At 36.9% G+C, this 26,368-nt stretch overlaps 1 protein-coding gene across 1 annotated transcript in view; it reads right to left on the reverse strand.

The window, feature by feature from the left end:
• PIK3C2G (phosphatidylinositol-4-phosphate 3-kinase catalytic subunit type 2 gamma) overlaps positions 1-26,368 on the reverse strand; it is a 1,120,359-nt gene that overhangs the window by 291,890 nt on the left and 802,101 nt on the right. The window lies entirely within an intron of this gene.

Raw genomic sequence — 26,368 nt, forward strand, 5'->3', positions numbered from 1 at the left:
TTGTGCTTATTATTTTATTTATTTTTTATCAAGAATCAACTTAATGAGCTAAACAAAGTGTTGGGAGACGTGGTTTAAAAAAGCCCTTTTATTATACACACACACACACACACACACACACACACACACACACACACACACACACACACACACATACACACACACACACACACACACACACACACACAAACACACATACACACACACATATATATATATATATATATATATATATATACATACATATATATGTTTATATATATATATATATATATATATATATATATATATATATATATATATATGCTTATATATATATATATATATATATATATATATATATACACACACACACATATATCTATGTATGTAGTTTTTTTAAATAAAAAACATTGCTGAGAATTACCTCGGAGGCTCCTTAGAGCTGATAAGCATTATTGTCACTGTCTCTGTTACTATAGCAACCTGGGAGCATCTGTTTCTGTTAGTGTAGCTGTGTACTGCATACCAGAGGCTTGAGATGCATCTGAGGCAAAGCGACACTTAACTGCAACTTCAAGCCTAATTTCCCTCCCTTTCAATGAGGCACCAGCCAGGAAAAGAACAGAGAGCAAACAGATAAAAAAAAAAAAAATCCTCCCAACAAGCCGCCACAACAAGAGATAACACATTCCTCAAGCCTTCCTACCTCTCACTCAGTAGATGTATAAACAGACTATTCTCTGCCAAAATATCCCAAGTCACAGTTTTATCCACCCCCTTCCCCAGGATCCATGCTAAAATACCAAATGTATCTTCCTAATACACAAGCTTCAGTAAACCTCGATCACAAGCCGCAACCCATAGCTTCCCGGAGATGAAAAAGGCAACATACAACAGCTGCCAGAAACAGCTGCATCCACACACACCATGTCGGGCTTAATCAAACAGCACTTAAAGCTATGACACCTGCCACAACTGATATTAACTATGTTTAGACAGAATAATAATGACATTTGTACTAGCTGCCAGACACAGCTGCATCCACGCACACCATATCAGGATTGATCAAACAGCACTCGTAGCTGTGATACCTGATGTAATTGATATTAACTATATTTAGACAGAAGAATGATGACATGTGTACTAAGAGCTTGTTACTATTATTCAACAAGGATATACATGACATTTCTAAATCATACTTTAACTGAAGAAGGCATTAGTCTCTATGACAGTATTTTCTTTTCAAAACACTCTACTGTTACTGCTTTTGTATAGGATATTCATTTGTTACATTTGAGTCTAAACTCTGATGAATGTTACCTTGTTGAATTAGGTAATTAACTACTTAAATTATTATAAGTAAAGACAATGAAAAATGAACAAAATAAGTATTCATTGAGTTCAAGTAGGGGAATAGAAACTTCTATGTTTATATTATATGTTGCTTTGTTTGGCTTATATATAATTTAAATAGTAACCCAACTTGACCTACCTTTGTTTGTGAAGAATTACTGGACTCTTTGAACATTGTGAATAAATCATTATTGTTTCTCAGTTGTTTAAGAAACGCTCCTTTTTTAAAGTAAAAACAGATGACAAGTGATGTACCATAACAGGTGATACTTTGAGAGATGTAGTTGTAAAAGTTATTTTTTGGGACAGCTATCTTGGCATCAGTTTTTTTGTTTCTTCTTTCTAGCATCAGTCCAATGATTTATTTATTTTATTCTTTTAAGACTAGGGGCCATCTATTCCATTTCTTCTGGGACAGACACCATGTTGTTGTTTTTGATGAATATAGTAGCTTCTTCTAAGTCATTAAAGGTTCTCATCTCATTGGCAAAAAGTATCTTTATCTTGGCTGGAAAGGCCAGCTGTGGTTCAATGTTGTTTTGCTTCAACAGTTTTATTATTGGCCAGACCTTTTTCCTTTGTTCTAGTATTATGGAAGAATAATCATTGTCAAACCTTATCAGACTTTGATTGTATTTTAAGGGTGATTTTCTCCAAGCAGATTTTAATATCAGTTCATTGTCCAGAAATGAAAGAAATTTTATAACTATGGATCTACGTGGAGTATTTGTTGAGTTAGAAGCAAGTTTCCACAGTGCTCTATATGCCCTTTCAATTCCAAATGAAAGTCCTTCTTTCAAGTGTAAAAATTCAGGAATCCAGGTTGTTAAGAATGAAATAAGTATTCTCCTTCAGTGTTTTCAGACAGACCAAAGATCCTTATGTTGTATCTCCTTTCCCTATTTTATAAGTCATCTATTTTGTTAAGCAGCCATGTATTCTGTTTAAGCAGAAATTCTTTTTGGAATTCTTCCTCTTTGAGTCTCCCTTCAATGTCATTTAGATAAGTCTCTATATTTATTATTTTTATATGGTGTTGCTGTAATAGTTCTTTAAGAGTCTGTTTTTGAGAATTTATTTAATTTGAGGTTTTATAAGTCATTTTTAAAGCCATCCATCTTCAAAGATAGTTCCTGTAAGGTAGATGTCATCAATTGCAGTTCTTTTTTCAAAGCAGCATCTGGATGAGAATTACTTGAGTTTTTCATATTCTGTGACTCAATATATCTCCAAGATACTTGACAGGAAATTTTTTGTATATCTCCACCAAAATTGATATTTATGTAGTTTAGTAGTTTTATAGATTTCTGACAGTTTAAATTTGAAAATAATAAAATTTCCTATATTATTATACTAGTTTATGGAATCTCAAAATTCACTGCTCTCAGTTGGCCATCTAGGTTCTGCCTCCAAGTTAGTTTTCTTGAGGTTGAGTAGGAGGTTTGATTCTTTGAGCCAGGTTTCTTTAAAGGATAAAGATTTTTGGAAAATGTCTTGGAGATTATTTATTGTTGAGGCTGCACATATTAATGTTGAATCATCTGCAGACAGAACTGAACTAGCATGGTGAGTGGAGATGTGAAGGTTATAATGTTATAATAAATATATTAAATAGGAGAGGACCCAGGATATAGCTACACCTGTAGTAATGGGTTAAAGGGATGAGTAGATTTGTTGCCATTTATTAGCTTGCTGCTTTCCAGACAGGTAAATAAGTAACAACTACAAGGAGTTTTGTGCAAGTCCTCTTGTAGCGAGTTGAATGAGCAGATGCTGGTGTGAATCAGTATCAAATGCCTTTGACAAGTTTAAGAACATGGTAGATGCAAGCAGACCATTGTTTCTATGTTGGTTTATTATATTGGTAAAATGTAGTAGAGCAGTAGTGGTGCTGTGCTGGGGCCTATAGCCATGTTGTGTTTCTGACAGCAGGTTATTTGAGGTTAGGTATTGAATCAGCTGCATATAGATGCATTTCTCTAATATTGTGGAAAAGGGGAGAGAATTCTTTTGGTCTGTAGTTATTAAACTCTGTAGATGTGCCACTTTTTGCAGTGGTATAGTTTAGGATTTTTTCCACAGTGATGGGAACTATCTTTCCTGTTGTTCTATTTATTGTTGTGGTGAGATTTAGCTCCCTAGAGTGTGTGGCTCAAGGGGATAAGGTTTTCTTTAGGTGGAGCATGTTCTTCATTTCTGGGTTGGACATGGCCTTGTATGTCAGGCAGAGATCACCTCTGAGTAGGCGGTATGCAACCGAGTACAGTTGGAGTTTCTTCAGTCGAGCTGCATAGGGCATCTGTTTGAGGCCAGTGATCCTCTTGGTGAGGTACTTCGGTGGTCTTTCCAGTTGTTGCAGGTGTCTTGTAAGGTACATCCCCCAAATGGGGCATTGCATTCTATGATGAGTCTGATGATTAGAGGGGCACAATGACCTCTTTTGATCTGGATGCGAACCCATTTGTGATTAGGTGGGCCATGTAGTAGGATTTTCTAAATACTTTGGCAATGTTATTATCAAAGGTGAGATTACTATCTACTTGAGTTCCCAGATCCCTTATTATGTCATCTGTATTTAGGGGACTACCACCTATGTGGTAGTTTGTGGGTACTTTGTTTTTTCCAAAGGGGATGACTATGCACTTTTTTGGCATTTAGCTTGAGGCCATGATTTTGACACCAGGTATGCGTCTCAGTGAGACCCTTTTGGAGGATGTCTGTGTCAGCTGGAGAGTCAATTATAGCCCCTAGATTACAGTCATCTGTGAACTTGGTCAGCCATAGTCCTTCTGTGCTTGCCCGTACCTCTGAGAAGTATATGCCGAACAGGAGGGGTCCTAGGACTGAGCCCTGGGGAATGCCACTTGTAACTGGTTTAGAGTCGGACCTAGCTCCCGCAACTCTTACCATGTGGGTTCTGTCCATGAGCCAGTTGGCAACCCATCTTGTGACAATGGGGTTTATGTTCAGGCTGGTGAGCTTGTCTATAATACCAGAATGGGGAATTGTGTCGAAGGCCTTTGCGAGGTCCAGGTAGGCTGTGTGGACCACCTTTCCCTCATCTACAGCCTTGGTAACTGACTCAAAAAAGTCCAACAGGTTTAGGAGGCATGATCTGCCCTTAACAAAGCCAAACTGAGTAGGGTCCATTGTTTGTAGGTTCCCAATGTCTCTGTTAATGAGTTCCATGATGATGTGCTCCATAGGCTTACAGACCAAGCTAGTCAGGCTTATAGGGCGATAGTTCCTGGGGTCTGTTGTGCCTCTACCTTTGTGGAGCGGAATAACCATTGCTGTGCGCCACTCTATAGGTACATAGCCTGTGGAGAGGCTGAGTGTGAACAGCTTGTTTAGGTGAGGGGTTAGTTCGTCTTTGAGCTCGTGTAGGACGCAGCTTGGGACACCAGCCGGTCCCACTGATGCTGTGTTTTTGGCTTTGCAGAGGGCTATTTTAACCTGAGTGTCGGTGATTTCAGGGACTCTACATTCTTCTGGTATGGCTATGGGCCCTTTTGGGGGTGAAAGGGGGTGAAGTTTGCACTGAACCTGTCTGCCAGGATGTTGGTGATATCGGTCGGTTCTGTGTATTTTGTGCCATTCTGCACTAACTCCAAGCAGATCTGAGCATTGCCGCTTAGATTCTTAGATTAGATTGACATAGCTAAAGACTGCCTTGTGGTTATCTTTGGAGTCCTTGGCAATTTTTCTTTCGAAGCTCGCCTTGGATGATTTTATGAGAGATTGTAGTTTCTTGCTAATACTGATCAGGGATGTCTTCCCTTCTTGGGGTTTTACTCTTTTCTGTACTCAACCTGGTGGACTTCTTTGAGAAGGTCACCAAAGCAATAGATGAGGGCAAAATCATTCACACTGCCTACCATGAACAGGCCAAGGCATTTGACAAAATACCCCATTTGGGCATTGTTGACAAATGCAAGAGGTTAGGTACAAACTCGTATGTCACCCAGAGGATAGCTAACTGTTTCACAGACAGGACCCAGGAAGTTAGAATTGTGGAGTTTACCTCTAGAAAGAAGCCAGTCACAAGTGGAGTCCCTCAGGGATAAGTCCTTGGACATCTTCTTTTTGTCATTTACTTCTCAGAAGTCAAGGCCAATGTCACTGGTCTCTGGATAACTAAATGTGCAGATGATTTCAAATTAGGATCTATCATTGAATCTCACACTGACACAAATTTTCTCCAGGAGGGGCTGACACAGGCAAACAAGTGGTGTCAGATCTATGGAATAAAACTAAATGTCAAGAAATTCATAATAGTATCCTTTGGGAACTCATCCATCCCTGTTAACTATCATATTGACAACACACCCCTTAGAGTTGACCCAGTAGTCAGGGACTTAGGGCCACACATAGATAATAATATAGCCTTTGACCATCATGTGTCTACAGTGGTGAGGAAACCATTCTATGTTGTGCAACTTATAAACAAAGGTATGGCATCTAAGTCCAAGGAAGTCATTGTTACACTGCATTCAGCATTCACCAAACCTGTCATTGAGTATAATGCCTTCTTTGGTAGGTACCTAATCAGGCATATCCAACAATTGGAATGTCTGCAGTGGTTCCTCTCTAACAGAATACAGGGCATAAGTAAAATGTCCTATACAGACTGCCTCAAGGATCTATCCTGTATTCTGTCTCCTACAGGCTTTTGAGGGGAGATCTATGCCTGGCATACAGAGCATTATCAGACACACACTCTGATGGACTTCCTACATATCAACAAAACAAACAGTACCATAATTACCTGTTCTAAAGACTTAAACCTTGCCTGTGATATAAATAGGACCTGCTGGAGAGATAGGTATGTATCCCAGAGACTACCTTGTCTATGGAACAGGCTCCCCATCCATGTGAAGCAGAGTTCTTCCCTAATCCAATTCAAGTGCAATTTGGACAATTGGATGGGAAACCAGAAATTCATCCCTGATTTGGCACCTATGTCTCCAATGGACACAGGTAACCTGTAAATGGTTCATCTCCCAGGCCCATGCTTACACTTATCAAGGGTATCAGAACTTGTCAGAGATTTGGGATGCTTGGCTAGGCTTAAAATGGACTTTGTGGCCGTTAGCCTAGTAACCATCAATGAACCTATAAGCTTATTATGTCGTAGGTATGGTGTCGGACTGTATGCATTCAAACTTCTTATTATCATTAGTTAAGGGAAGTATATGTTTATCATTAGCTGTTATCAGATATGATAATATTTTGCTGATGCATTTTCAAATATGTCTATCTGTCTGATGTATGGCATCTTGTCACTACTCAGGTTTTATGCCTCTCACATGATGTTATCCACTTTGGTTAGACTGACCTTCAACTTCTAATATCATGATCATGGAAACCGCCTTATGTTCATGTTTCCACTAAAACTGCCCTCCTGTTTATTCATTATTTTAATTAGCTGATGAACACTGAATGCTGGACAGTATGAGTACAAAGGATAAACCTCCCAGTCCCCATACAGGACTGGAGAACAGGCCGTCACTTGCCTTTGGTAATGTGCCTTTCATTATTACGCAGTTCTAAGTTATCAGTGGTATCCTCAGTAATATGTCTTAAGTAATGATCCTCAGGAATGAGAAGGTTTCTGAACATCTATAAAATGTCTTATAATGCCATTCTTTTACATCTGTTAATTTCCCCGTTATTCACAAATCTATTTTAGCGTGGTTTGGAGATTACTTTTTTTAAGGAAGTCATGTTAACATCTGTTGTTTTACATAACTTATTCCTCACTTCCAGCACTATGCATTGTGGGAAGTTATTTTACTTAATTTGTCCACATATACCATTTCCATTACCTTTCTTATCTCATTGGAACACAGTACAGATATGGATTCTAATCCTCTGAATATGCCCACTACTAGTCACAGGATTGCATCAGAATGTTCCCAATATGCAATTGCCTGAAAGCAAACATAAGGAATTTTTTTTTTTAATTTTTATTGGATTTTCAATTTGTAAAATAATCAGAACAATATTTACAAATCTTGATCTTTTCTGCAGTAGCCATATGCTTAGATTAGTGTTAATGATTAGCATTATTTTATAATTTGTCCTGTCCTAAATTGTCCTGACGAGGGCTGCCAACAGGGTCATTTTGTTTTTTTCATTTAAAGTTTATTTTATTCTAAGCTGTATCTATGTTCCTGCAATATGAAACTTTTACATTTTATTTTGCATTTGATTATTCCTTCACTAAGACTGAGTGTGGTCATTATTTGTGTGTGTGGGGGGCCATAGCTGCACATGTTTAGCAATCAGTCCTTTGATTTGTGTCCTTTGATATTTTTCTAGGCAGATTTACAGAGTTGCCTTCTATTTCATTCACAACAGTGAATAAATGAGTAGCTTTTGAAACAGCAAACATTTCTTTATGTAAACTATATTCTTCCACCACTGGCATTGTTACTCAGACATGCTAGGTTTCTTAAGCCGTTCAGTTAACATTGAACAGTTTAGTTCTACACAGTAAGCCTGCAATACCAGGGATTCAAAAGATTTGCAGGTTCATTTAGAGAAAATAATCCAGGAGTTTGAACAATTTGCTGTGTCAGCTTTTCCTGGACCAGAAATTTGAAAAGTAATTAAAAATAGAATGTAATTTCCAGCTAAACAAATTCCTAAAGAAGTATGGGATTTCATGCAAACCTAATTTAATGCACTGTGATGAAAATGAGCAGTATAAAACCACCAGTTCCTGTAAGGATGAGTTTGACGAAGGGAAGTACACTGTGAGATGAGCATTAAGATATAGTTGTCCTTTAAACTGGTAATATTTACTGTTGTTCACCATTACCACCTTGATTACTGATATCCTGCTCTCCTTCCATCCCAGATATCCTCTTGCAAAATGAAGGCCATCCTTTTTTCCCTATTAGTATCCTGATTGTCCTTCTTTGTACTGTGTCCTTCCTGATTTTTTCTTCTAAAAGTTTTCTCTGCCACATTGCACTTTGTGCAGCTCCACTATATTACTTTACCTTTTAACGTTCATTTTGCACCAAGCAGTTATTTTCATGTAACACTGAGCTGCAATGTAAACTGTTTGTTCCTATAAAGCCCCTAGAACTGTTCAAAGTTTTAATGGTTTAGCCTTAACAGGGTCCACAAAAAGTCATGATCACCTTCCTATCTTTGAATAACATAATCTGGCATATACACCCAATCCATTTGTTTGCCCTTGTTGCTATCCTCTCACACTGATCCAAGTTGATGTTTTCTGTGATTTTAATTTGTAGCTCCTTCTCCTGTCTTGAGTTTTAGAGGCTGACAATCCAAGCATGTACTGCTTCTTAGGTACCAATATTTCTTACATTTATCAAGTAGCTCATTTGCATGAATCAGATAACACTGAGTGCTCCTTTTCATGTGTTATTTCATCTGTGATATGGCTGTATGATGCTTTTAGAGACAGTATAAGAATATGGCCTACACAATCAGTAAATGCCACAATGGTTATACTTAATCAGGTATTAGGAAACCTAAACAGTTATCGGATGCAAATCTATTTGCCCTCATAACTAGTGAAACATTGATTTGCAGTAAGAGGAATTACTTCCCTTTTCCCTAAATGATGTGGGGCACTGTTGTAGAACATAGAGGGGATAGTTGCTGTACCAGCCATTGTACTAATATTGTATTTTTAAAAATAAAATTCACCATTTTTTTATACTTTCTGTGTGTATTAACTTTACTCTTGTTATGTCACTAGGAACCCCAGGTATTAAAATATGGTTCTAAGAATGCATTAATAGATCACTACACCAAAAGCTGAAAAGTATATTTTTTCACTGTACCTTGATATTTTCTAGAGTGTTAATATCCCAAATCACTTTAAGTAATTGTTATCAATTTCTAATTTGTTATACGCCTGATGGGAGACAAGCATTTTACATGATTGCATCATATGATTGTATTTTACAATCAAGGATTTTGCCTTCCTGGTTTAATTTTATGGATGTATAGGGAATATTGTGTTGAAAAGAACATTTACTAAAGCTCTGTTTTACTATCAGCTTTCCTATTTTTTGAATTTCTCTGGCAATGGCATCAGTTTGTCTTTTGGAATAAAGTCCATTGAGTTTTGTTGGTGTCCATTACTTGCATGTCATTTTTACCTACCTTTGAGTATTAATTTTGAAAGAGTACTATATTTATTCTTTTGTTCAGACTCAGTGTTTTGCTTAGAAGGTATGTTTTCCCAACGTGTGTAGTTGGACATATGTGACCTGAAGTACAAACACAAAAAAACAGCTGCATCCAATGTCTAAGTTTAAAACTATGAGTTGAGTCTTCAGTTTGAATCAGTGACCCATTTAATTATTTATTTTTTTAACTTCATACAAAAGTGAAATGCAGCTGCACCTCTTAGCTTCTACCTCTGTATTAACTGCTCCAAATATTTTGAGTTTCTAATAGCTTGACATGAATGGACCCATGCCTAAGTCAGGGTATGACTAGAGGTCATGAAATTAACATAGCTTCAGTCTTCACTGTTAATCAATATGGTGTCACAGATTATAGCAATAACCCACGCCTGGGTGTGGGTAATGCTGGATTTACCCACGGTTGGCGTGGTTTGGTACCAAACAAAGCCAACCGTGGGTAAATACAGCATTACCCACACCCAGAAGTGGTTATTGCTATTATAATGACATTATTTAAGAAAAGAAACTATTACTTTTCTTAAATAATGGCATAGTATAATGCCTGTTTACTGCCCTTCCGCAGATGTCTGGCATCCATGCAGTTCTGATGTACTGCGCCTGCACAGTACATCAGAGTTGTGGCAAAAGCAACGGAGAAAGCAAGATCTCCGTTGCTTTTTACTGTTTTGCTATGTTAAATGGGTTTAACATAGCGAGACAGTTTTAAAATAAGCAACGGAGATGTCCGTTCCTTATTTTAACTGTGTCGCTATGTTAAACCCATTTAACATAGCGAACAGTAAAAAAGCAACAGAGATCTTGCTTTCTCCGTTGCTTTTTAAAACCTGTCTCGCTATGTTAAATGGGTTTAGCATAGAGACAGCTTTAAAATAAGCAACGGAGATCTCCGTTGCTTATTTTAAAGCTGTCTCGCTATGTTAATCCCATTTAACATAGCGAGACAGTGTTTTAAAAGTAGAGTTATACTAATGGAAAAAAGTCCGGGCGACCGGACCTTTTTCCATTAGTATAACTCGATTTACAATGTGCACGCTGGCCAATCAGCGTGCACGTTTTGGGGGGGTCATGGTATAATAAGTAACAAGTACCACAAGGAACTAACACATGATTTCCCAGAAAGACTGGGGTGCACAAAATAACTTCAGAATGAATTTATTTTACTATTTAAGCCATGTATTCTTTGCAGGGCGCACTCTTAGCATTGAATTAAACAGAAACAGGAAAAACTTTATAAAAAGTAAAATAATATTTGGGTGAATGTGTCCTTTAAGATATTCCAAGTCATAATTCCTCTAAACAGTTTTGAAGCATGCAAGTGTTCTGGTGGCCTAAAAATGAGTTAAATAAATCCTTGACTCTTTTTCAATGGTGGGTGATGTGGCAGAGAAATAGGTTATGTCTAATAGCTCTTCTGAGCCTTTTGCATAACTAAATCCTATAGCACATCCCCTTAGTCCAATAAAAATGTAGCGTAAGAAAATATATTTTTGTTTGTGATGGTAAATTCTGAACTGCATGTATATCATATCTATTACCTATACTTCAATGAATGCAAAGTAAACAAGGTTTCATTTCCAGATGTTGAGATCCCCAATAAATTGTCCTATAAAAAATAACTACTGCTCTTATTTTTCCTTTGTTTCTTTCTTTTATTTGTAATGTGCCAGCAATGATTCACTATAGGTTTTATCCTTTCTCTGCTGTTCCATGACTGTAAAGATAAGATATACATAAGTATCAGAGTGTAGAGGTAAAGCTCCCTACAAAAGACTGCAGGAGGCTTGCCTCCTGTGAAAAAATATTTCTTTTAGATATTTCATGGAGATGAACCTTTGATACGTAGGTTTCATTCAGTTGAAACCTCAGTCTGTTGAAAGTTAATCTGTAAATAAATGAACCATCAGTAATTGTTTATTTACAAATAAAACATTCTTCCCAGTTTACCAGATCTGATGTTTGAAGTATTTCACCAAACTAAAACATTGCCCCATTGACTGGGGGGATGGTCAGGAAGGCACTTCTTCGAAATCACACAGAATATGTTAAGTAGCAAATCTGTCCATTATACTGCTATGAAATAAATGCTCTGTAAGAGGAATGGTTAGTAGGATTCTGAAGTGTCAACAAAAGAAAAGGACATGTCACAATTATATATTTATAGGTATCCATACCAGGAGCTTCATGAAAATGGAAAAGCTCATTCTCCCTTGCATTTGTCAGAAATGAGACAGCCCCATGCATAGCTAATTGTGGACTCTATGATCCATTTTAGCATTTGTCAAATAAAGAATACACCAAGACAAAGGTTTCAAGAGGTGCCACATAGTTTGCATTGCACCTTTTTTGAGCCTTAGCTGTAATGGTGCCAATCAAACCTGTAAGATTCTTTGCTGGTTTTTAACATAAGAAGAGAATTCATTGAATCATAGCTGCTTTTCTTGTGGTATCATTGGTTCTTTGCAATATCTGACTGACCCAAAGTTATTCCCAGTAGCAATTGCTATTTATATATATATATATATATATATATATATATATATATATATATATATATATATATATATATATATGTATATATAAATCTACAGTTCCCCTTCAGAAACCTGAATGATCATAAGCTCGAAATTCAAAAGCCTGAAACCAAAAGCCTGAAAACTCAAAAGCCTGAAAACTCAAAAGCCTGAAACTCAAAAGCCTGAAAACACACAGAATACAAATAACGCTAATATGCCAGTACAAAGACACTACTATCTACTCACTTACCTTAACCCAAACCCTAACCCTAAGGTCCGTCACTATCGCACACTCACCTAACTCGCGCCCTAACCCTAACTCACTTAACCCGCCCCTAACCCTAATGTAAAAACAATCATACACTTACCTGAACCCAACCCGTAACTTTTCACCACAGCGCTAAGAATAGCAAAGCCACATTAAAGTCAGTATGTGTATTTTGTGTGTTTTCAGGCTTTTGGGTTTCAGGCTTTTGGTCTCAGGCTTATGAATTTCGAGCTTATGATCATTCAGGCTTCTGAAGGGGAACCATACACACACACACACACACACACACACACACACATATATATATATATATATATATATATATATATATCTATATATATGCATTCTGTTTGTACTCCACATCCCTCAGACATGTTATAGCTTAATAGGGTAAAAGCAATGCATTTGTATTCTAAGTGAATACCTAAAGTGCAGAACTGAACACAACTTGCTTAGAGACAGGCTTGTTCATTTAAAAACAACTTGGTTTTGCAGCTATAATCAGCAACAGATAAATATAAAGCAGTGCAGCAATTGGCATGGATGACAAAGGTTATGAGCTGTTAATCTACATTCTGTGACATAGAGTTGTATTTCCTTAGCCTTCATTTACTTATTGTGTGAACTTGAGCAAGCCACTTAACAAAGACTTGCTTTTGGACAATGATGAATTTGGACTAGGCTCATTAATGCATTACTGGACTATTTACCTAGTAACTACCTATGAATCTCTCAGTTTATTGAGGGAACAATGGTAACTTATGGGGATAGTAAATATATAGAGGATTATGACCAGGTCTCCAATTATATCTGACTTATTACGTGTTCAGGTACTTACGTATTTTTGCAACCAGATTTTACAACATGGTATACATGTAACATGGTATGGTATGTGGATAATGCGGGATTTACCCACGGTTGGCGTGGTTTGATCCTGAGGGCTTCGCCATCGGGACCAAACAAAGACAACCGTGGGTAAATCCCGCATTACCCACACCCAGAAGTGGGTTATTGCTATTATACTATGACATTATTTAAGAAAAGAAACAATTACTTTTCTTAAATAATGGCAATGTATAATGCCTCTTTGCTGCCCTTCCGCAGCTGTCTGGCATCTGCGGCAGTTCTGATGTACTGCGCATGCCTACGCAGTACATCAGAGCTGTGGCCAAAAGCAATGGAGAAAGCAAGATCTCTGTTGCTTTTTACTGTTTCGCTATGTTAAATGGGTTTAACATAGCGAGACAGCTTTAAAATAAGCAACAGAGATGTCCGTTGCTTATTTTAAAGCTGTCTCACTATGTTAAACCCATTTAACATAGCGAACAGTAAAAGCAATGGAGATCTTGCTCTCGTTTTTTAAAGCTGTCTCGCTATGTTAAATGGGTTTAACATAGCGAGACAGCTTTAAAATAAGCAACGGAGAAAGCAAGATCTCCGTTGCTTTTTACACACTGTGTCACTATGTTAAAGGAATTTAACATAGCGAGACAGCTTTAAAAAAAGCAATGGAGATCTCCATTGCTTTTTTTAAACCTGTGTCACTATGTTAAACTCTTTTAACATAGCGAGACAGTGTTTTAAAAAAAAGACTTATACTAATGGAAAAAGTCCGGGCGACTGGACCTTTTTCCATTAGTATAAGTTGATTTACAACGTGCATGCTGGCCAATCAGCGTGCACATTTTGGAATATTAATGGGGGGGTCATGGTATAATGTTAAATAATATTCAGAAACTAACCCTGAAAAATGCAGAAGATACCAGCTGCAGATAAGCCACTCTAGTCAAAGCATATTTGTTAGGATAAGTATATTTTTATATTAGGTTGTCATTATTATAACCATTTCTTTGGTGTCACCATATGAATATATAAATGTATATATAATATCTTTATTTCTCTGTAAACCTGTAATGTACTTCTTTTTTCTTTAAAAATGGAATTTAGCAGAATTGTATATTCCATAAATGCAAATGCCTCAATATCTTTAGCTAATAAGTATATTTCCTGTAAAAATACAATATCCTCTTCTATCATAGCCACTATATAAATCTTTATATTTAAAGAAATAAAAACTGATCTGCACTTGGCAGACAAAGGAACATAACCTTAAGGATTTTTTGCCAGTATCTGAAGCCAATAGATATTAACATAATTCTTTATGCTGTAGCTCATACCATAAAACTGTGAATGAGCATATACACAGGAGTCAGTGTCAAAGGGCAAAAGGTAGATAGTTATACATGTCGCTGAAAAAAATGTTAGAAAGGAGATTAAAAAAAAAAGAACAATAAGGCAAATTCAAATCATATATAAATGGTTACAGATCAGAGTGTTGATAACATAAAATGTAAACCTTGGGTCATGGGGTATTAATAAATAATTAAAAATATGCAGGGTCTTATTAATAAATGACATTTTTGTAAGGCAAGTGTGCAGTGCACACCTGGAAATCGCGTTTAAATGGGAAAGATATTTGGGTTTATATTTTAACTCTTGACAGTAATACAGAACCAGACTTTAATGTAGCATGCACATACCCTTGTAATGGGTCTTCTGCTTATATGTTCTTTTGACAAATACACCCAGATAGTGGCAAGATGTATTATGTCAGTGAATATGGAAGTGTTCAGCACTGAACATCAAACATTTAATACTTGACAGTGTAAAGAGATTTCTATGGGGAAGACAATGACTTATTTTAAATAAATGTATACATACTATAGGGAAATATTGCTAAGCAAAAGTTTGGAAACCATTGGTTCACTGCATATCCAAATATAGACAACCGAACTACACTTATAGATCAATACATTGGGTAAAATGTTGATAGTAAGAAAAAAAAATTAATAAGAAGAGGTAGGTGACAGTAAGAATATAAAACTACAAGGCAGTCAGATGAGTTTTTTTTTTTCTTGACTGTTAAGTTAATCTAAAATTGTGGGTGACATCTAGTGGAAGCATTAGGTGTTGTACCTATGAAGCATGGGCTGCCATTGTGGAGATGAATAGATCAAAGGGCAGAACCGTCCAGTGGAGCTCAAGGAGCAGCTGTGCAGGATGAGGAGACAATGAATAAGCATCAGTAAACTGCCTACTCCCTTCCATGCAACTCTCACTGCTGATAGAATACATAGGTTAATAGGGCTTCCAGGGCAAAGGTGAGTGGATTGTAGACCTCTTGCCTGCTCTGGGAGTGCCTGGCCACAGCCACTGACAACAAATACAAAAAAAAGTGTTTGTTATGATTACATAAGAGTAAAATTCAGATTTATACAAAAAAAAACTTTTTGTGAAAAGCACAGGATTTCAATTGTGTAGGTATGTCTTGCCTATGTTGACAACAATGCCAACCAGAATAAATATATTACTAGAAGGGGAAGTTAATAATCTCTCTTCTTCACTTGCTTTCTGTTTTGCTTTTCTTTCCAATAAAATGCTGAACTTTAGAAAAGTGAATATTTTCTGATGTAGGAATGGTTTAAGTTGAAAAAAATATATATACATATATCCATACACATTATATATATATATATATATATATATATATACAAACACACACACACACACACACACACACACACACACACACACACACACACACACACACACACACACACACAAACACACACACACATTATATATATATATATTTATATATATATATATATATATATATATATAGATTAGTATCACTTTACTGAAAGATCATTTCACTGACACCCATTTCACTATTTCACTGAGACCAAATCACCTAAAGTTCATTTCATTGAAAGTTCATTTCACCTAAAACTCATTTCACTGACAAGTAGTACTCTAAGGCAAGTCAAAGGTATATGTCCTTTTCCCCACTGTAGTGTGATCCTGGTGTTAGTATATATAGTTAGAGGGGGTGTGGGGGGTATAGCCCCCCACAATGGGGGGTGTGGGGGAAGTAGCCCCCTACTTAATTTGGTTTTCTGTTGTCTGCTATTGTTTTACATTATTTGATAAAATCCAACTAGGTGGGGGGCTACACCCCCCCACACCCCCCTAACTATATATATTAACACCAGGATCACACTACAGTGGGGAAAAGGACATATACCTTTGACTTGCCTTAGAGTACTACTTGTCAGTGAAATCAGTTTTAGGTGAAATGAGTTTTAGGTAAAATGAACTTTAGGTGATTTGGTCTCAGTGAAATGGTCTTACAGTGAAGTGATACGAATCCATATATGGATATATATATATATATATATATATATATATATATATATATATATATACATATATATATATATATATATATATATATATATATATATATATATATATATATATGGGTCCCCTTCACATGGTCGACTCTTTAGAAAGTCGACTTTCATATGGCCGAGACCATATGACCAACTTTCGAAAAGCCGACCATGGGGAACCGCTATCTCCGTACAGTGAGGAATGGGAAGATTTCCCTCTTCCGCACTGTAGTGTGATCTCGGAGTTGGTATATTTAAGTTGCAAGGGGTGTGGGGGTGCAGGGAGGCAGAGCCCCCCTGCTACCAGTTTAAGGTAAGTGTTTGTTGTGTTTTATGTGTTTATTTTATGTGGTCAGCTTTTCGAAAGTCGATCATATGGTCTCGGCCATATGAAAGTCGACTTTCTGAAGAGTCGACCATGTAAAGTAGGCCCATACACACACACACACATATATATATATATATATATATATATATATATATATATATATATATATATATATATATATATATATATATATATATATATATATATATATATATATATATATGTATGTGTATGTGTGTGTGTGTGTGTGTGTGTGTGTGTGTGTGTGTGTGTTTGCAAAATCCTGTTATTGGTCAATAGTACAATAACCAAAGCAGAACATCATCTGCGGGAAAACAAAAACTGCATGTCTCATTGAGCAGCATAGAAAAGATAATAATAAAAAATGACATTAGCCTCACTATAGAAAAAAGGTCTTTACTTTACAAAGGAAATGTATACACATATTCTAAGATTAAGGTTTCTGTCATTAATATTAGTTTAATCACTCATTAATATTCACATCCAATTCCCTTGCTCACTGCAAGAGTAATTAAGTCTTTCAAAATGAGCACATCCAACTAATATAATAAGATGTCTTAATTCTTTTCTGTGCTGTAGATGTCATTATGCTTAATGGTGCTATCAGCATATTTAGTTTTTCACTGTAGTTGTTTAGTCTATACTTTATACAAAGTATAACACTTTTAAGAGTAAAATCTATTTTTACATAAAATTTAAGTCCTGCAATTTATATGTTTTTTATCCTAATGTTGAACATGGATGAGAAAATGATTTATAGAGAAGTTCTAGGGATTATTTACTAGCTTTTCATGAGTAATGCATGTCTTGACATGTCGGGATAGAAGCTGGACTATGTTCGACAATTTAAGCAATTGCTGTTTGCATCTTAAGGCCACAATATGTGTTTTCTTGCTTGAGTTTTATAAGTATGAGACATTTTGATGCACAGTTGCCTAATTGTAAACTGTTAACTACAAATGTTTATCTGGAAAAGACAGACGTCCCACTGTAAAGTACAGTAGATGTACTGAAAAACAGTTATCCTAAATAAATATGATGATAAAGAGATGATGATGGACAGCACAGAGATGCAGCAGTAGCTTTGTCACCTCACAGCCAAAGGTTCTCCAGTTCGATTCTCTGCTGGGGGTGCCTTCTGTGTGGTGTCTTCATGTCCTCCCTGCGTTCATGTGGGTTTCCTCCGGGTGCTCCAGTTTCCTCCCACATTACAAAGACATGATTCTGGAGCATTTCTCCCCTGGCGTCTGCTGAAATTTGGCTCGTTCCAAGTCAGACTTTCCTGGTTAACAAATGTTAAATAAAAATAAAATAAATAAATGATGATATGAGAAGCTACCCTCTATGAAGTCACTTTTACTTATCTTTGGTAATGTCATCCATGTAATACAGGCCTAAAGCAAATGTTTTTCTTTCCCATATCATGTGCTAGATAATTTGAATTTCTTCATAATCACAGAAAATATATATGCAATTCAATCCATATGCTAATGAGTGCAAGTACCACCAGGTCTCTGTCAAAATGTCTGTATTTCAATGTACCTTTTGCATAAATCTTAGTTTTAATGATGGCTCTTCCCACCATGACTCAAACAAATATATGCATGCCTAAGTTTATACATATTTATGGACATGCATATGTAGATATACACATAAATAATTAAAGGGAAAATTATCTAGCTGGAACTCCTGCTCTTCTTACCAAAGTAAGGCAGACTGAACTCCAGTAAGTGGAAAACTAATGACTCAGTGCATAAATTATTAATATGTGAAACATGAAAAGACATCATTTAAAACAGATGTCTTTAATAAAAGTATAGGATATTAATACTAAGAAGGGACAACATTATAAATGCTGTTGGCAGGAGAGCAATGGCCCTTGTACCCCATGTAGGTAGTTGTGCCCTTAATATCTCTGCTATTTATTTATTGTAAATCAAGGCAAATCTATTCTCACAAGAACTCAGAGAAAGAGAAAATACCAAACTATGCTCAGAACACAGTTTGCCTTTACTTCAAGTCATTTTAATCACAGAGATCACTGGCAGATCATTTTGGCAGGATGGCTGGTTGCCAAGTGATATAGTGCAGTTCACAGATGCACTCGGGAGATTTTGCATTTGGTTTACTTTATAGGACAATGTTTCACTGCACCCTGGCCTGTACCTTGATCTACTAAAAGGAAAAAGACATCACTTTTTTGGAATTAATGCTGTTTTGTATTGCAGTGTTTCTTTGGCATAAAAATTTATGCAAAAGGAAAGTTTTTTTTTGGTCTGACAACAAGGCTCTTGTGCAGGATTTAACCAAAATGTTGTCTAGGTCTGTTTGAGTTCAGTTCTTTTTTAGTGTTTTCTTACACCATAGCTTACATACTGTCTTGTCTTTCTCCACTTAGCACCTTCCAGGTATCAATAATCTGCTTGCCAATGCTCTTTTTTACCTGCAGGTTTCCAAATTTCATCAATTGCTCCTGGAGGTAGCAGCCTTGCCCACTCAGATCCCAGATGAAATATGCATAGTTGTAGAAGAATAATACACTTTCTGGGGTGGAATAGTTTGGACCATAATACCAACAGAGCATATTGGGCAGATAAAAGAGTTTTCACATGTTTTTGTAGAAGCCTTCATAAACAGGACAGATTGTGGCAGGTGGACCTAACAGTGCGCGATTTAGCATCTCCTTGGGTTAACTGTGAAGAGCCCCCTTCTGTTACAGTGCATTTATCAACACTTCATCTGTTTGCCAGAGTTCTTTGGTCTTCAAGATATAATAAAAAATTGGATGTTGGCCAGATTATTAAAAGGTTGGGACAGACTCAATAGTATTCTGTCTGATACATAATGCCCTAATTGGAAATCAGTAGTGAAATTCAATTTAGGAGGTGTTACTACACCCTCACCTTATTTTAATACTTGCACACTTTGGCCAACTTTGTTCACCTGTATTAGTGAATTACTTGGGCCCTTGAATTGGAATCAGGTTTAATTGGTTGATGATGTGCTCCTAGTGTGGATTCCTAAATCCAAGACCAAACAAATCGGACAGGGTCATCAGGTGATATTAGACAGATCATCATTTCCCTTACTCTGACCTGTGCATTGGTTTATTACCTTTCAAAACCCTCCTGCTGTTTTAATTTGTAGAGTTTAGTATGCCTTTTCTCTATCGGGTTTCAGTAAATACTCAGGGATCTTGGCACTTTTTTATATAAGGCACTATTCTTTCAAGACTTGCCATGTAATGGCTATTCTTCCCATTTATGTTGGATGGGCCAAGTCTCAGATTTGGCTACTGAAATTAAGTTAGGTAGTTGATCATTATAGACATCTCAAAACATTTTGAAACACACAGGGGTTAATGCAACTCCCCTGTTAGGTTTTTCAGTCACTGGTCAATGTGATTTTGCAGACAGATATCCTTTTAGTTTTGTCAAGATGTTATACATCTCTCTGGCATAGGCTGTGATTTGTCAATATTCATCTGTCCCTTTATTTGAAAATGTTATTTCAAACCTGCACTTGACTGTCCCTCGTGTTAGAATTTAACTTCTAGCACAAGTGAATTTTGGATACTTTATAAAACTTTTATGTTATTTTGGGTTGTTCATTTATTGCTCACTTTTCTATGTATTATGGCCAGAGATCTTTGTAATCTTGTAAAAAAAAAACAGGTAAACTAAGATAAAAAATGATTGTACTCTAAACCTCAAGTCCAGCAGAAAAGCAATCCAAAATGTTTTTGGTATACAATCAAGAAAATTCTGTACCCAGGAACACAATCTTCCCCTCAGCTTTCTAGCTACGCTACTTCCTCAGACATTGCACCCGGTTCAATTTTTACTTCATTAACAACATAGATTTTATTACTAACAATTTCACACCATCACCTTCTACCACCTTGAAACCTCACAGTGCATGTCCCACCTCTTTCACTATACAACCTGTATCCACTTCCTTCATTAAGTCTCTTTTAAAAAAAACTAAAACCTTGTGCCCTTCTGCCAATAATCTCCCCAATAAGTATCCAAAAGTAGCAGCAGACTCTATTGCCTATCCAGTTTCCATTTTCATTAATGGATCTATCAAAGAAGCCTATGTCCCCACCCTCTGGAAAACATTCTATGTCCTCCCTCTTCACAAAGTTGGCACCTCCACTGATATATCAAATAAATGCCTATCACAATTCTCTCCCCACTTTCAAAAATTCTAGAAAAGTGCATCCATAGACAGTTACTTCAATACCTACTTGACAATAATCTTTTTTCTCCAACTCTAGATGGAATTAGACCTGCACAGAGTACTACCACTGCTCTTCTGTCCTTCAATGACACAGTAAATAAAGCACACAATACTGGCAACTTTGTATCATCACTATTCTTAGACCAGTCTAAGGCTTTTGAAACTGTGTCCCACCCTGTACTCTTATCACAACTTTCCCTACTTGTCTTAACCAATGCTACCCTACAATGTTTGACCAGTTACCCCCTCAAACAGATATCACTCAGTTTAATGGAACTCCAATCATTCTCCCTACCTACTAGTAAGCATTGGAGTTCCTCAAGGCTCCATTCTAGGCTGATTCCTCTTCAACATCTTTATCAACCCCCTTCATACTGCGACAAAACAAGCTACCCTAATCCAGTATATCAATGATGCTACTTTAATCTATCTGCTCCTCATACAAACTTACTCATCTCCAAAATATAACTCAAGAAGCATTTAATTCTATTAAGTCTTGACTCACCATGAACCAACTGTTGCTCAATCCCAAATAAAAAGCAACTCCTGCTATTTTTACCTAAGCAGTATCCCCTTAATAATAGTACCTTCACAATTACTTTCCTTAACACTACAATCAACATTGTCTCTCACACCAAGCTGCTGGGTGTTACCACTGACAACAATCATAAATTCGATCTGCATATCAATAACTGCATAAAAAAGGTCAATCAAAAGCTGAGCATGCTGTATAGGGTAAAACATTCCTACAAAATTGCACTAAAGAAACTTGCACCACTTCTTATCTCTTACTATTGCTTCTAAACTCCTCCCCAATTCTAAATAATCTTCACTGCTCCCTAAAAGGAAAACTCAGTCAATGCTACAACAAAATAGCTAGGTTTTCCACCAGTCCTCACCCCAGTACTCACCACTGCTCCTCTCTCAAAGCCTTTCACTTGCTCGAACTCCCCCACCTTCTGACTTTTCATCAGTTCACATTAACACACAAAAATACTATGCAACACCCCTTTTTCACAAGCAGCCTCAACCTTACTGCAATATTACACTCCATCTAATGACTTATGTTCCTCTAATAGGCACATACTATCCATTTATAAACCTCAGAGATAATCTGGAATTAGCCTGTATTCATACTGTGTAGCAAAAACCTGGAATACTATCCCCGAAAGTATCAGACTTACTCCCTAATACTCCTCCTTCCGATCCCAGCTGAAGGAACATCTATCCCACAACTGGTTGTGCCAATGTTCTACACCAACTTAGTCCTCAGTTCAGATCTCCCAAATGGATTCATATCTTACCCTCTTTCCTACCCTTTTCCCCTGTAATCCTTATCTACCACCCTCTACATACTTTTCGTCTCCATTCTCTACTCTTCCCCTTCACATAACTACATCTGAATTATATTGTAAATAGCATGTTCTACACCCAGAAAGATTTATTTTTTATGATAATTTATATTACTTACTATTCATTTACCAAATGAGTTTTGTATGTTGACAGTGCTGATTCTATTTTTATTTTGTTATACTGTATCTCATTTTTTTATGTAAAACATTAACCTCACTAATGTAATTCTGGAGCATTTCTCCCTGCACCTCCACTGAAAAAGGACTCTTGCCCTTTCGGACTTTCCCAGTAAACAAATGTCAAATAAATAAATAAATAATACAGCTTTGTATACAGCCTGATGAACATTCACTGTGCAGTCTTAATGTCATTCTCATCCCCCATTCCTGTATCACTTGAACTTTCAGAACTTTTTGATCAAACTGTCTGCAATACTGCATTTGGCCAGTGGCTAGTTTGCTGCAGGGCATGGTGAGTAAGCCACATTATGAGAAGAGAAGAAGCTGGAGTAGTCAGGTGTCTGTAATCCATCCTGAGCAACATAGCCAATTCATGTGATTGGTTTATTATGGTGTTCAGAGCAGCTAGCTATTCTGGTACCCATAGTTGTCTTGCAATCGGGTGCTCCCCCAAAACTTGTACTTGAAGAGCAAAAAGCTCTTCCTACAAACTTGAAGAGAAAAAAAAATGCTCTTCTTTCTAAACTGTAGCAAACTCCATTCTAGATTTGTTATATGTAGAAAGCAAATCCAAATCCAATGTGGTAAACCATGAAAATACACAAAATGCTCGCAGAGGAATAGGAATCCACAAAGTTTATTTAGCAACACCTTCAAAGTATAAGTGCTTTCATCCCAAATATAATTTTAAACAGGAACTTCATCAGATACAATATTGTATTGCTTCAAGTTGACTTAAATACATTTCAAATTAGTAATGATATTACCATATTATTAAAAACAATTTGATGATTTGATGTATATATGTTTATATATATATATATATCTATATATATCTATATATATATATATATGTATATATATATATATATATATATATATATATATATATATATATATATATATATATATATATATATATATATATATGGGTCTACTTTCATAGACCGAAGCGCCACGTCACTGACACCCGGAAGACCGAGACGGAACGACCGAACAGGTAGGTTACCGAAAATGCAAAATCCCGACGGCTGAGAGACCGACAACGGCAGAGTGTGAGCGCGATACGGTAAGTGTGCGAAAGTGAAAGATGTAGTATTGGGGAGCGGACAGGTAAGTGTACGATAGTGAGGGATATTAGGATAGGGTGTGGGAAAGGTGAGTGTGCGGTGCTGTCGGACTAAGGGTTCCGGTGAGGTAAGTGTGTGGAAGTGACGTAGAGCAGTGTAGGGTAGTGTTAAGTGTGTCAGGGTTAGAATGCGGGTGGAGTGAGTGTGCGATAGTGATGGGCTGAATGTTTTAGGGTGGGTTAAGTGAGTTAGGGTTAGGGTGCAGGTAGGGTAAGTGTGCGGTAGTGACTGTGTTGAGGTTTAGGGGTGGGTTAAGTGAGTTAGGGTTAGGGTGCAGGTAGGGTGAGTGTGCGATAGTGACGGTGTTGAGGTGTAGGGGTGTGTTAAGTGAGTTAGGGTTAGGTGCGGGTTGGGTAAGTGTGCGGTAGTGTCGGACGTTAGGGTTAGGGTTTAGGTTAAGGTTAGTGGATATGTTGTTGTGTGCAATGTGTACTTGGCGTTTTTTGTGTCGGTGTTATGGTGTTCGGTATGTTGAGTTGTTGGTGTGGTGTGTTTTCGGTTGTTTGGGGTCGGGAACATGTGTGTCGGCAATTCGTACGTTCGGTCTATGAAAGTAGACCCATATATATATATATATATATATATATATATATATATATATATATACACATTTCTGTCAACCTCTATGCTCATCTAAATGTATATACACAAGAATATTATTAATATATATATTTTTACATACATTTTTAATGTAAAAATGATGGTATCTGGGTCTATATCATATGAGCGAATTGCACAAATTGTGAACGCTCATAATATCGAACGTACCGGACCTCGAAGTGCTTTTTCTGAGATCATGGTACAGTGAAGAATGGGATATTTTCCCTTTTCTCACTGTAGTGCGATCTCAGAGTTGGAATATATATTTAGCGGGAGGCACAGCCCCCCAGAATAGGAAGTATGAGGTCCGGTACATTCGATATTATGAGTGTTCGTAGTGCGATTCGCTCATATGATATTGAGCCATGGTATCTTACTGATTTACTGTTTTTAATAATATGGTTTACTTTAGTTTTGTATTTTGTACTGTGTACCCACATTTAGATATTTAGATAATGATAACTGACAGAGTGTTTTATTGTGGAGGGGACGTGTGACTGATCGATTTGAAATGGGAAGGATATAATGTCACTAATTTGAAATGTATTAAAGTCAACTTGAAGCAATACAATATTGTTTCTGAAGTTCCTCTTTAAAATTATATTTGGGATGAAAGCGCTTATACTTTGAAGGTGTTGCTATTCCTCTCCAAGCATTTTGTTTATATGTAGAAACAGCTGCTTTCTGCCTCAATTTCCTTCCATACAAGGAGTGCTAAAGTACAATCAGTTTCTGCTGCTCACACCCCCCCTAACACTTTGTGACCAGGTGGGTCTGCCCTTTGTTCCTCTCTACTTACACTACTAGTTCAGAGTTATGCAATTTTACTGATGTGATAAGTTCTGATTTCATTCATGACAATGTGACGTATTTCTTAATAAACTGATCACAAAATTCATGATGCGTCCTTTTATTTTGTTGAGAAATGCAGGACAGGTGACAAATTAGGTCTGCAGAGTAGACTGTTTTATCCCATTCTACATGCTAAACTCTAAGATCCTGGCTCGATACATCCCCTATTTCTTTGCTGGTCACTAGATACTTACCGTCATTTTTAGTGGCAGCTCAGACATTCCCTCAAACCCCTCCCTACTTAGGTGTGGGTTGTTTCTGCATGCCCCCCACCTTCATTCACCTTGTTCCTTTCTTGGATGCTTGATGCCTTAGAACACGAGTGAGCTGTCTACAATGCTGCCCATGGCCACTGATCAGTTTACCAAAAGGGAGTGGTAAGTATGCCACTTTGCTGGAAGCAACAAGCTAGACTGGTCAAACCATCTGTCACACTACCTTGTCAACAGGGTCATTTCAAGTAATTGTGCTTTTAAGCTGTTGGGAGTTATGTGGCTTTACATGACAGAATGATATATTTAGTAATAAACTGGTTGCATCATTGATGATGGGGAAAGCAGGGCAGGGGCAACCATGATTATACAAAAAAATATTTCAGGATATTTGTGGAGTCAATAAAAGTTAACTCACTGAATGCAGTTTCTGTTTTCCTGTTTTCCTGAACTCAGTTACCCCAGTTGATTAAGACATCTCATATTGTACTGCAAAATCACAACATGGGTACATATTCTACACCCTTGCAAAATGTTTCTCATTTCTCTGCAGATTTGCAACCAAGTTAATATATTTAAAAAGGGGCATGAGTTACCCCCCCCCCCAATGTGAGATAAATCAGGCATATTTCAAGAAGAACATCCTTGTGTTTGACTTTTACCTACATGTTCTGTCAGTGAGCTCTGGGTTGATAATTCAAAGGAGAACAAAATATCATAAGAAAGTATGACTTGCAGAAGAACAATCGACATGCAAGTAGGCAAGCATGAACAGATAAGCTCAGAAACATACATTTTAAAGTATAGCATGACTGTCTTTCCATTCTCATATTTGACACTATTTCTGTTATGATTTTTTGAGATTTTCATTTAGTTCAATATACAGTGAAGCCTGATAAAAC

This window comes from Protopterus annectens, chromosome 11.part0 (assembly GCF_019279795.1).
Source record: "Protopterus annectens isolate FY-2018-M chromosome 11.part0, PAN1.0, whole genome shotgun sequence".
In the NCBI taxonomy this organism is placed as follows: domain Eukaryota; kingdom Metazoa; phylum Chordata; order Ceratodontiformes; family Protopteridae; genus Protopterus; species Protopterus annectens.